The sequence below is a fragment of the Lathyrus oleraceus genome, chromosome 2 (assembly GCF_024323335.1).
Source record: "Lathyrus oleraceus cultivar Zhongwan6 chromosome 2, CAAS_Psat_ZW6_1.0, whole genome shotgun sequence".
NCBI lineage: Eukaryota > Viridiplantae > Streptophyta > Magnoliopsida > Fabales > Fabaceae > Lathyrus > Lathyrus oleraceus.
In genome coordinates, this window is record NC_066580.1 from 74,321,529 (window position 1) to 74,330,895 (window position 9,367).

The 9,367-nt window shown below is 32.4% G+C and overlaps 1 non-coding gene across 1 annotated transcript; it reads right to left on the reverse strand.

Moving 5' to 3' along the window:
* Nucleotides 1–7,794: 7,794 nt before the first annotated feature.
* Nucleotides 7,795–7,901, reverse strand: LOC127125144 (small nucleolar RNA R71). The gene has a single exon (XR_007804602.1). It is a non-coding gene; the product is annotated as a small nucleolar RNA R71 (small nucleolar RNA).
* Between the last annotated feature and the right edge of the window lie 1,466 nt (nucleotides 7,902–9,367).

A 9,367-nucleotide genomic window follows, 5' to 3' on the forward strand; every position in this document is an offset into this window, starting at 1 on the left:
TAACAATAATATTTAACTTTCATCATAATATAATTCATAGCATTTATAAATCAGATAATATTTTATAACATGGAACAATAATAATAGCCCTTTACGTTATCTTTCTAACACATCCGTCCGTGTCCAAAACGGAGTTATAACACTCAATTAATTCATTAATCTATCTTAATCAAGATTTAGATTAACATTTATTCATTGCATAACTATTCAACAACAACATCCTTGGCCTAGTGGTAAGGCTTGTACCATACCAAGGAGGTCTTGGGTTCGGTCCCCATTGGTTACATAATTTAATTTATCAAATAATTAATTCATGTCAATAGATTGATCAAATGAATCAATCGATTGAATGTGAATTTCACTAAACTTCATTTTTTTCACAACCAACCTCTTGGCATGGACATAAAACACATCAAAAACTTCCAAACAACCACCACATCATTGTATCATAATAATCCAACATATACAAGAACACCTATAGAAATATCATCAATCAAGATTCATAGAAAACTCATCATACTATCAACAATCTCACTATCAATTCCATGGTTTTACCAACCCTAATTTCTAAATCTAAAGTTCTATCTAGAACTCACCTAGTAGAAGAAGAAGATGAAGTTTGGTGAAGGTGAGAGTGAAGATGGCATGATGATGGTGGTGAATGTTTCCATGGCTTTTCTCTTTTTCTTCCTTCCTCTTCTTCTCTTCTTCTTTTCCCTTCTTTTCCCCTTTCTCTCTTCTTTTCTTTTTCCTTTCTGATATCTCTCCTTCTCTTTCTACCTACTCTTCCTTCTTATCCACTTCTTCTTTATTTTCCAATCACCACCACACAAATACTACATAATATATACATATAATATATGATATTAAGTAGTAATATAAAATATCTCAATTGATACTTTATCTTCTAGTACCAATTGACCAATTATTAATGTTATCAAAAATGTCCTCTCTTGTACTTATTAATATTGGTTTGTCTCTTTTATTAATAATTAATCTCTTCAGAGTTCACTGGTTACTCTATTGGTCCCAACTGGTAACACTTAGAGCACATAGAAGCTCTAATTGTTCCAACTGACAAAAGATAGAGTACACAGGAACTCAATTGATCTCAACTGACAACTAATTGAGCATCTAAGGGAATATGGGATATTACAATTACTGTTATATTGTATCCTCATTCGACAAACTGTACCCCCATTCCCGTGAAGTGTAACAAATTTATCGCTTTCGCTTATTTTTTATTATCTTAAAATTAACACTTTCAGAAAAGAACAAAAAAACAAATATACGGTCCAACGTCACTATTCTCACAACTTCAAACCAAAACACTATTCTCATCACTTCAAGCTCAAACTTTCGACCATCAATCACTCCACCTCCATCTATATCCACGATGGAGGTATCATCCTCCACAAACACCTTTAAACGAACATACCTCACCAACAACCAAGCTTCCTTCATCAACTCAATTTCACCGACTACGACTATTCATGTCGGCAACAAAATAACAACCATGTTTTCCTCACTGTAACAAAACAACAAACACACATCTAAACACCATCACTAAGCATCATTGCATTTACGCTTCCAAACCGCTATCACAACTTCCACACACGTCCTCCCTCCACACGCCTCTCAACTTGTACCAGAACCACTAACAATAGTTGCTCACCACCGCATCCTCTTCGATTCCAATCCCTTTGTCGTTTGGTTTGTATGTTTTTCTTCTTCTTCTTTTAATTTTCATGTTTGGTTGAGTTGTTGCTATATGTTTGTTTTGATTGAAAAGAAACAAGATAAACAAGAGAGAGAATAAAAGGGAGGAGTTTTTAGCTTTTTAAAAAAAATGGGGTTTTGTTTTTATGCACCTCGATAAATAATGGTTTGGAGAAGAAGGAGATTATATTTTTTCTTCCTCTGATAGTACACGTTGAGAGTGGTTGGAAAGGAGATTTTTTGTATTATTTCTTAAACTTCCTTTGACACATGTCGTCTGATGAGAGGAGATTTTTTGCATTTTGAAATTTCATAAAAATGTCTCTCTACTTCTTAATCAATCGCCCCATCCTTTTTTCTAATTTTCATTTTTTCTATTTTTTTTCTTTTTCCTTATTATTATTATTAATTATTCTTAAGTTACTAATTATTACTATTAGTATTATTATTCATTACTATTATCATTATCATTATCGTTATTATTGTTATTCATCATTTTTGTTATTATTATTAATAATTATTGTTTAATATTTACTTTTTGTATACTATTATTTATTTATATTATTTACAATATATTTACGGTCTATTATTAGTATTATTTATGGATTAATTATTATTATTATTATTATTGTTGTTGTTGCCATTAATATTTAATAATTAAATTTATTGTTGTTGTTGTTGTTATTATTTATTTATTATGGGTCATTAATATTATTTATTTATTACTACTATTATTCTTATTTATTTTTTTAATTATTATTTTTAACTTTTATTATGGGTTATTATTTTTTACTTATTATTATAATTATTGTTTCATTTATTTTTATTTTTGTTAATTACTTTAGTTAATTATTATTGATTATTACTATTATTGCTAATTATTCTTAATGTGATTATTATTGTTATTATTATTATTATGGTTTATTATTATTGTTTATTTAGTATATTGATTTATATTAAATTTTTAAGAAAAAAAATTGATTTATAGGTCTCATTTGTTTTTCAAATATGTTTGGCAATTCGGAGTTAAAAATTCAATTTAACTTCAGAAATTGCTTAAACTGATAAAGTTTTGTTGATCGGCTTCAGATAGGGTGATTCCTACATGAATCGCTTTACGATTTCTTAACATAGAGCTAAATTCTTTTAATTCAATTTTTGTTTCTTTTTGTCATTTAAATCATCAGTTTTTCACATATGCCTTGCAATTTCAGAGTTAAAAATTCAATTTAACTTCAGAAATTAGTTAAGTGCATAAAGCCTTGTTGACCGACCTCAGATAGGGTGATTCCTACATGAGTCTCTTTATGATTGCTTAACATAGAATTAAATTATGTAGTTCAAATTTCTTGATTTTTATTTTGAGTCCTTTGGCTTTCTCTTGGGCCTTTTTACAACGAGATTCTTTTATTTACAATTGTCTTTTAAGCTTGTTTTATTGTTGTATTTTATCCTCATTCGACAAATTGTACCCCCATTTCCGTGAAGTATAATAAATTTACTGCTTTCGTTTATGTTTTATTGTCTTTGTTGATCGTCAAACTCAAGATTAAAATCAACACTTTCAGAAAAGAATAAAAAATAAATACTCGATCCAACATCACTATTCTCACAACTTCTAATCGAAATACTATTCTTATCACTACAACCTCAAACTTTCGACCATGGAGCCACCATCCTCCACACACGCCTTCAAACAAACATACCTCACCAATGACCAAGCTTCCTTTAACAACTCAATTTCATCGAGCACTACTATTCATGCCTCCAACGAAATAACAACCGCGTTTTCCTCATTTTAACGAAATAACAAACACACGGCCAAACACCATCACTAAGCATCATTGCATTTACGCTTCCACATCGTCATCACAACTTCCGCACAAGACCTCCCTCCGCACGCCTCCATAACTATACCAGAACAACTATCGATCGTTGCTCACCGCCGCATCCTCTCCGATTGCGATCCCTCCACCATTTGGTTTGCACGTTTTTTTTCTTCTTCTTTTGATTTTCATGTTTGATTGAGTTTTTGCTATATGTTTGTTTTGATTGTGAAGAAATAAGATGAACAAAAAAGAGAATAAAAGGGAGGAGTTTTCAGTTTTTTTCAAAAAATGAGGTTTTGTTTTTATGCACCTCGAGAAAGAATGGTTTGGAGAAGAATGAGATTGTATTTTTTCTACTTCTGTCAATACACGTTGAGAGGGATGGAAAGGAGGCTTTTGTTTTATTTTTTAAACTCCCTTTGACACATGTCATGTGATGAGAGAAGACTTTTTTCATTTTGAAATTTCATAAAAATCTTTCTCTGCAACTTAATCAGCCGCCCTATCCTTTTTTCTATTTTCATTTTTTTCTATTTTTTTCTTTTTAATTATTATTATTATTATTTGTATTATTATTATTTGTATTATTATTATTATTATTATTATTATTTGTATTATTATTATTATTATTAATTATTCTTAACTACCAATTATTACTATTATTTTTATTATTCATTACCATTATCATTATTATTGTTATTCATCATTTTTGTTATTATTAATAATAATTATTGTTTATTAGTTATTTTTTGTATATTATTATTATTTCTATTATTTATAATTGTTAAAATTTATTGTCTATTAATATTGTTTTATGGATTTATTATTATTATTATTGTCACTAATATCTACTAATTAATTTTTTTGTTGTTATTAATATTATTTATTATTATTATTATTATTTATTTTGTTAACTATTATTTTAACTTTTATTGTAAATTATTATTGCTTAGTTATTATTGTTATTATTTTAATTTATTTTTGTTTTTGTTAATTATTATTGATTTTTACTATTATTGCTAATTATTATTACTATTATTACTAATTATTATTTCTACTATGATTATTAATGTGGTTTATTATAATAAATTATTGATTAAATTGATTTATTTTAAATTGTTAAAGAAACAAATTCGATTTGTTGGTCCCATTGGTTTTTCAAAGATACTTGTCAATTTCGGAGTTAAAAATTGAATTTAACTTTAGAAATTGCTTAAATGCATAATGTTTTGTTGATCGACCTCAGATAAGGTGATTCCTATATGAATTACTTTACAATTGCTTAACATAGCTCTAAATTCTTTTAGTTCTTTTTTTTCTCTTTTTGTAATTTAAATCATTGGTTTTTCACATATGCATTGCAATTTCAGAGTTAAAAATTCTATTTAACTTCAAAATTTGCTTAAGCGCGCCGAGTCTTGTAGACCGGCCTCAGATATGATGATTCCTACATTAAAAGCTTTACGATTGCTTAATATAGCGCTAAATTATGTAGTTAAAATTTCTTGATTTTTATTCTGAGTCCCTTGGCTTTCTCTTGGGCCATCTTACAACGAGATTCTTTTATTTACAATTGTTTTTTGAGCTTGTATTATTGTTGTATTGTATCCTCATTCGAAAAATTGTATCCCCATTTCCGTGAAGTGTAATAAATTTACTACTTTTGTTTATTTTTTATTATCTTTGTTGATCGTCAAACTCAAGATTTCAGAAAAGAACTAAAAAACAAATACTCGACCCAATGTATTCTCACAACTTCTAATCGAAACACTATTCTCGTCACTACAAGCTCAAACTTTCGACCATGGAGCCATCATCCTCCACACACACCTTCAAACAAACATACCTCACCAACTAATAACATGAAATAATATCACACTTTTGGACTCGATTTAATTAAATTATATTATTATTTATTTTGATTTATTTTATATTATTCGATATTACTTGGTATTTTCCTTCTATTTATTCCAGGCAACATTATTTGAAGCATACGTGAAAAAGAAAGAAAAGGAGGTGCAAAAAGATGATAAGAAGCAATTTCCACTAAAGTCCAGCCCACAACTATCAACTAGAAGCGCTGAAGCTGTGACGACCGCCACACAAGGTGTGACGAGCGTCACGCCCCCCTGCTTTGTGTTACGAGCGTAACACATGGTGTGACGAACGTCACACCCCCATTCCTATATTTTTGGGTTTGACGCGTAAAAGAAGCACGTTCATCCTGCTTCTTCGCTTGACCAGTAGACTCGTTGAAACTTGCTGAATGGACTATGGAAGAAACGGTTACAGAATGGATTGATATAAATAGGACCAATTGTGGAACCCTGCGGCTCTCGCTCAATTTTCCAGTTTTCGGCACCGCATTATTTTTACTGTTTTTCTTATTTTCCAGCACTCTACTTTCCTAGCAATTTTTATTTCCTTTCCTTTTCCAGTCAATTTTAAAGCATTCAATTAATTTTCTCACAATAGTTTCTACACCGGAAACTATTGTGTAATTTTTACTGGATCTAACCTTACGTTAGATCATAGTATTTTATTCCTTCGTTTTTATTTTCTTGTCCGATCGAAGATTGTAAGAACAAATCCAACCGGTTTGTGGTGGAGAGTTTAAGCATCGAAGCTAGGAATAATCAAGACTTCTATTAATTTTACAGGTTCTTTAATTTTAGTGTTTAAATTTATATATGCTCTGCACTGCTATTTATTTATATTGTCTGTCTGACATGGCTGTATGTAAGCATAATTATTGTTTAGGCTTGTTTAGCATGTCTGGCTAAATAAACTTAGATATCGGTATGTAAAGTAAGCGGAATGAAGGAATCAAAACTAAGTTGGTTTAATTTTGTTTAAAAGCATAATCACTCTTTTTATGGTCTCAATTTACAGAGTTAATATCAAGGTTTTTGTACGAGAGTAAAAGACATAAAGAAGTTAAAATCAATAGAACGACGGTTTGAGCTTTTAACTGGACAGTGTAAATTGGACATTAATTTTAAATCAGGGCGAAAGCAATTTTTAGAGTTAATTAAATCCTAATCATTTTCAAAAAGTATTTTTAAAGGTTAAATGTGAGGACGAGAGTTAAGCATTTAAGTTTAATTATATAATCTAAGTCAACAGAGCGAGAGTTTGAGACAAGGGTGTTTAAATGGTTAGCATTTTCTTAAAAGGAGTTTCTATAGATTATATTGTTTTCAAAAAGTGATTTTGGACTTAACTAATTGGTGACAGCGCACGTTAATATAAAGTCATAGTCTATTCAATAGAGCGAGAGTTTGAGAAAAGGCTTTTAAATCAATAGTGTCTACTGAAAAGATTTATTTTAAAACTACGAAACCAACGAAGATTTGATTCCCTAATTACGACGAACTGCATACCGATATCCGCTTATTTGATATTTAATCTAGATCTTATTTTAGTTTTACTTTTCCCCCTAATCAACAAAGTATCATCCGCCTTAGCTTTACGAAGTAACCTTAGAAAACGGTATATCGATTCATAAGTCCCTGTGGGATCGATATCTTTTATTACTACGCGATTAGACTGTGCACTTGCAGTTAATACCCAAATAGACTCATAAAGTCGCGATCAAGTTTTTGGCGCCGTTGCCGGGGATTTTTATTTAGTCGATATCGTAACTCTTCCGTTATGCTGTAGAGACTAAGGCAATTTTTATTTCTTTCTTTCGTTGATTTGTATGCCACACACTCGCTCACAAGGCGAACCATATTACTTACGAATCAACGACGTTGAACGATATCTCCGAGTCTTACGAAGAATTCGGGAGTATCGTACTGCAAACAATCTTCCTCCAATCGAAATTTTTGATCTCAAAAATCTTCTTCCTTCGCCGATACCCGAGATGGCAGAACCAGCTCGTGCTCTTCGAGATTACGCCGCTCCATCGCAAGACGAGCCGCATTCGAGTATTGCTCCACCCGCAATCGAAGCAAACAACTTCGAACTTAAACCTTCGCTGTTACAGGTAGTGCAACAGAATCAATTCTCTGGAAATCCTACCGAGGATCCAAACCTTCATTTATCCGTATTTGTTCAATACGCTGATACTGTTAAAGCTAATGGTGTCACTTCAGAGGCAATTCGACTTCGTCTTTTTCCTTTCTCGTTAAGAGATAAAGCTAGAAGATGGCTTCAGTCTCTTCCTTCCAACTCAGTCACCACATGGAATGAGTTGAAGAAAGTCTTTCTTGCCCGATATTTTCCTCCGAGCAAAACAGTTATGTTAAGAGCCCAGATAAATGGATTTAAACAGAAAGATAACGAGTCTCTTTTCGAAGCATGGGAAAGATACAAAGACATGATGAGACTTTGTCCACACCATGGTTTAGAGGACTGGTTAGTGATTCATACCTTCTATAATGGTCTCTTATACAACACAAGATTAACAATAGACACTGCCGCAGGTGGTGCGCTTATGGATAAACCTTACGCTGACGCTTATCAACTTATCGAAAGCATGGCCCAAAATCATTATCAGTGGGGAAGCGACCGAACAATGGTAGAAAAACCTCAAACGAAAACTGGCATGTACGAGATAAGTAGCCTTGATCATGTTAATGCAAAAGTGGATGCTCTTGCCCAGAAAATTGAAAGTTTAAATGTATCACCTCCAGCCGCCGTGGTTGCCGCGACTCAAAATTGCGAAGTCTGTGGAATCCAAGGTCACACTCCTACAGATTGTCAACTCCTAACAGGAATCCAAGCAAAGCAGGTGAACTATGCACAAGGAAATCCTTACTCGCATACCTATAACTCAAACTGGAAGAACCATCCTAATTTTTCATATAAGAGCAACAATGCCTTATACGCACCAGGACAAGCTCCCAATCAAGCCCCAGCTATACCACTTGGATATCAAAAGCCGACCCCATCTACACCTAACAATAACGTTCCTAGGAAATCCAACTTGGAAATCATGATGGAGAACTTCATAGCTTCTCAACAGCAAACAAATAAAGATTTCTTAAACCAGAATGTACACACTAATGAACAGATTAAACAACTAGCAAGTAAAGTAGATGCCCCGGCTACCCATAACAAAATGCTGGAAACACAAATCTCACAAGTAGCTCAACAACAAGCGCCTACCGCTGCCCCAACTGGTACATTTCCTGGACAACCCCAACCTAACCCAAAAAGCCACGCTCATGCAATTATATTAAGAAGTGGAACAGAGGTAGAAGGACCATCTGATCCAAGAATTGAAAACCAAAACTCTAAAAAGCCAACTGAGGAAGAAAGTAAACCTAAGGAAAAGGAAGAGAGTAATAAGGAAACCGTAGAGAAGAAAGAACCTTATGTACCTCCACCGCCTTACAAACCACCTATCCCTTATCCTCAGAGGCTAATTAAAACCAAAGACGCGGGCCAATTTAAAAAATTTGTTGACCTACTGAAACAATTAAACGTCACCATTCCTTTCACAGAAGCTATTACACAGATGCCCTCGTATGCTAAGTTCTTAAAAGAAATTCTTTCTAATAAAAGGAAACTTGAAGATAGCGAAACCGTTACACTCACTGCTGAATGTAGCGCTATAATCCAGAATATGCCTCCTAAACTTAAAGATCCTGGTAGTTTCTCTATACCCTGTCACATAGGAAAATTTGTCATAGACAAAGCTTTATGCGATTTAGGAGCTGGTATCAGTGTTATGCCCTTGTCCATATGAAAGAGACTTGAAATGGGAGAATTAAGACCAACTAAAATGTCTGTGCAATTAGCAGATCGTTCCGTTAGATATCCCGTAGGAATTCTTGAAAACGTTCCCGTGCGCATAGGTCAATTCTACA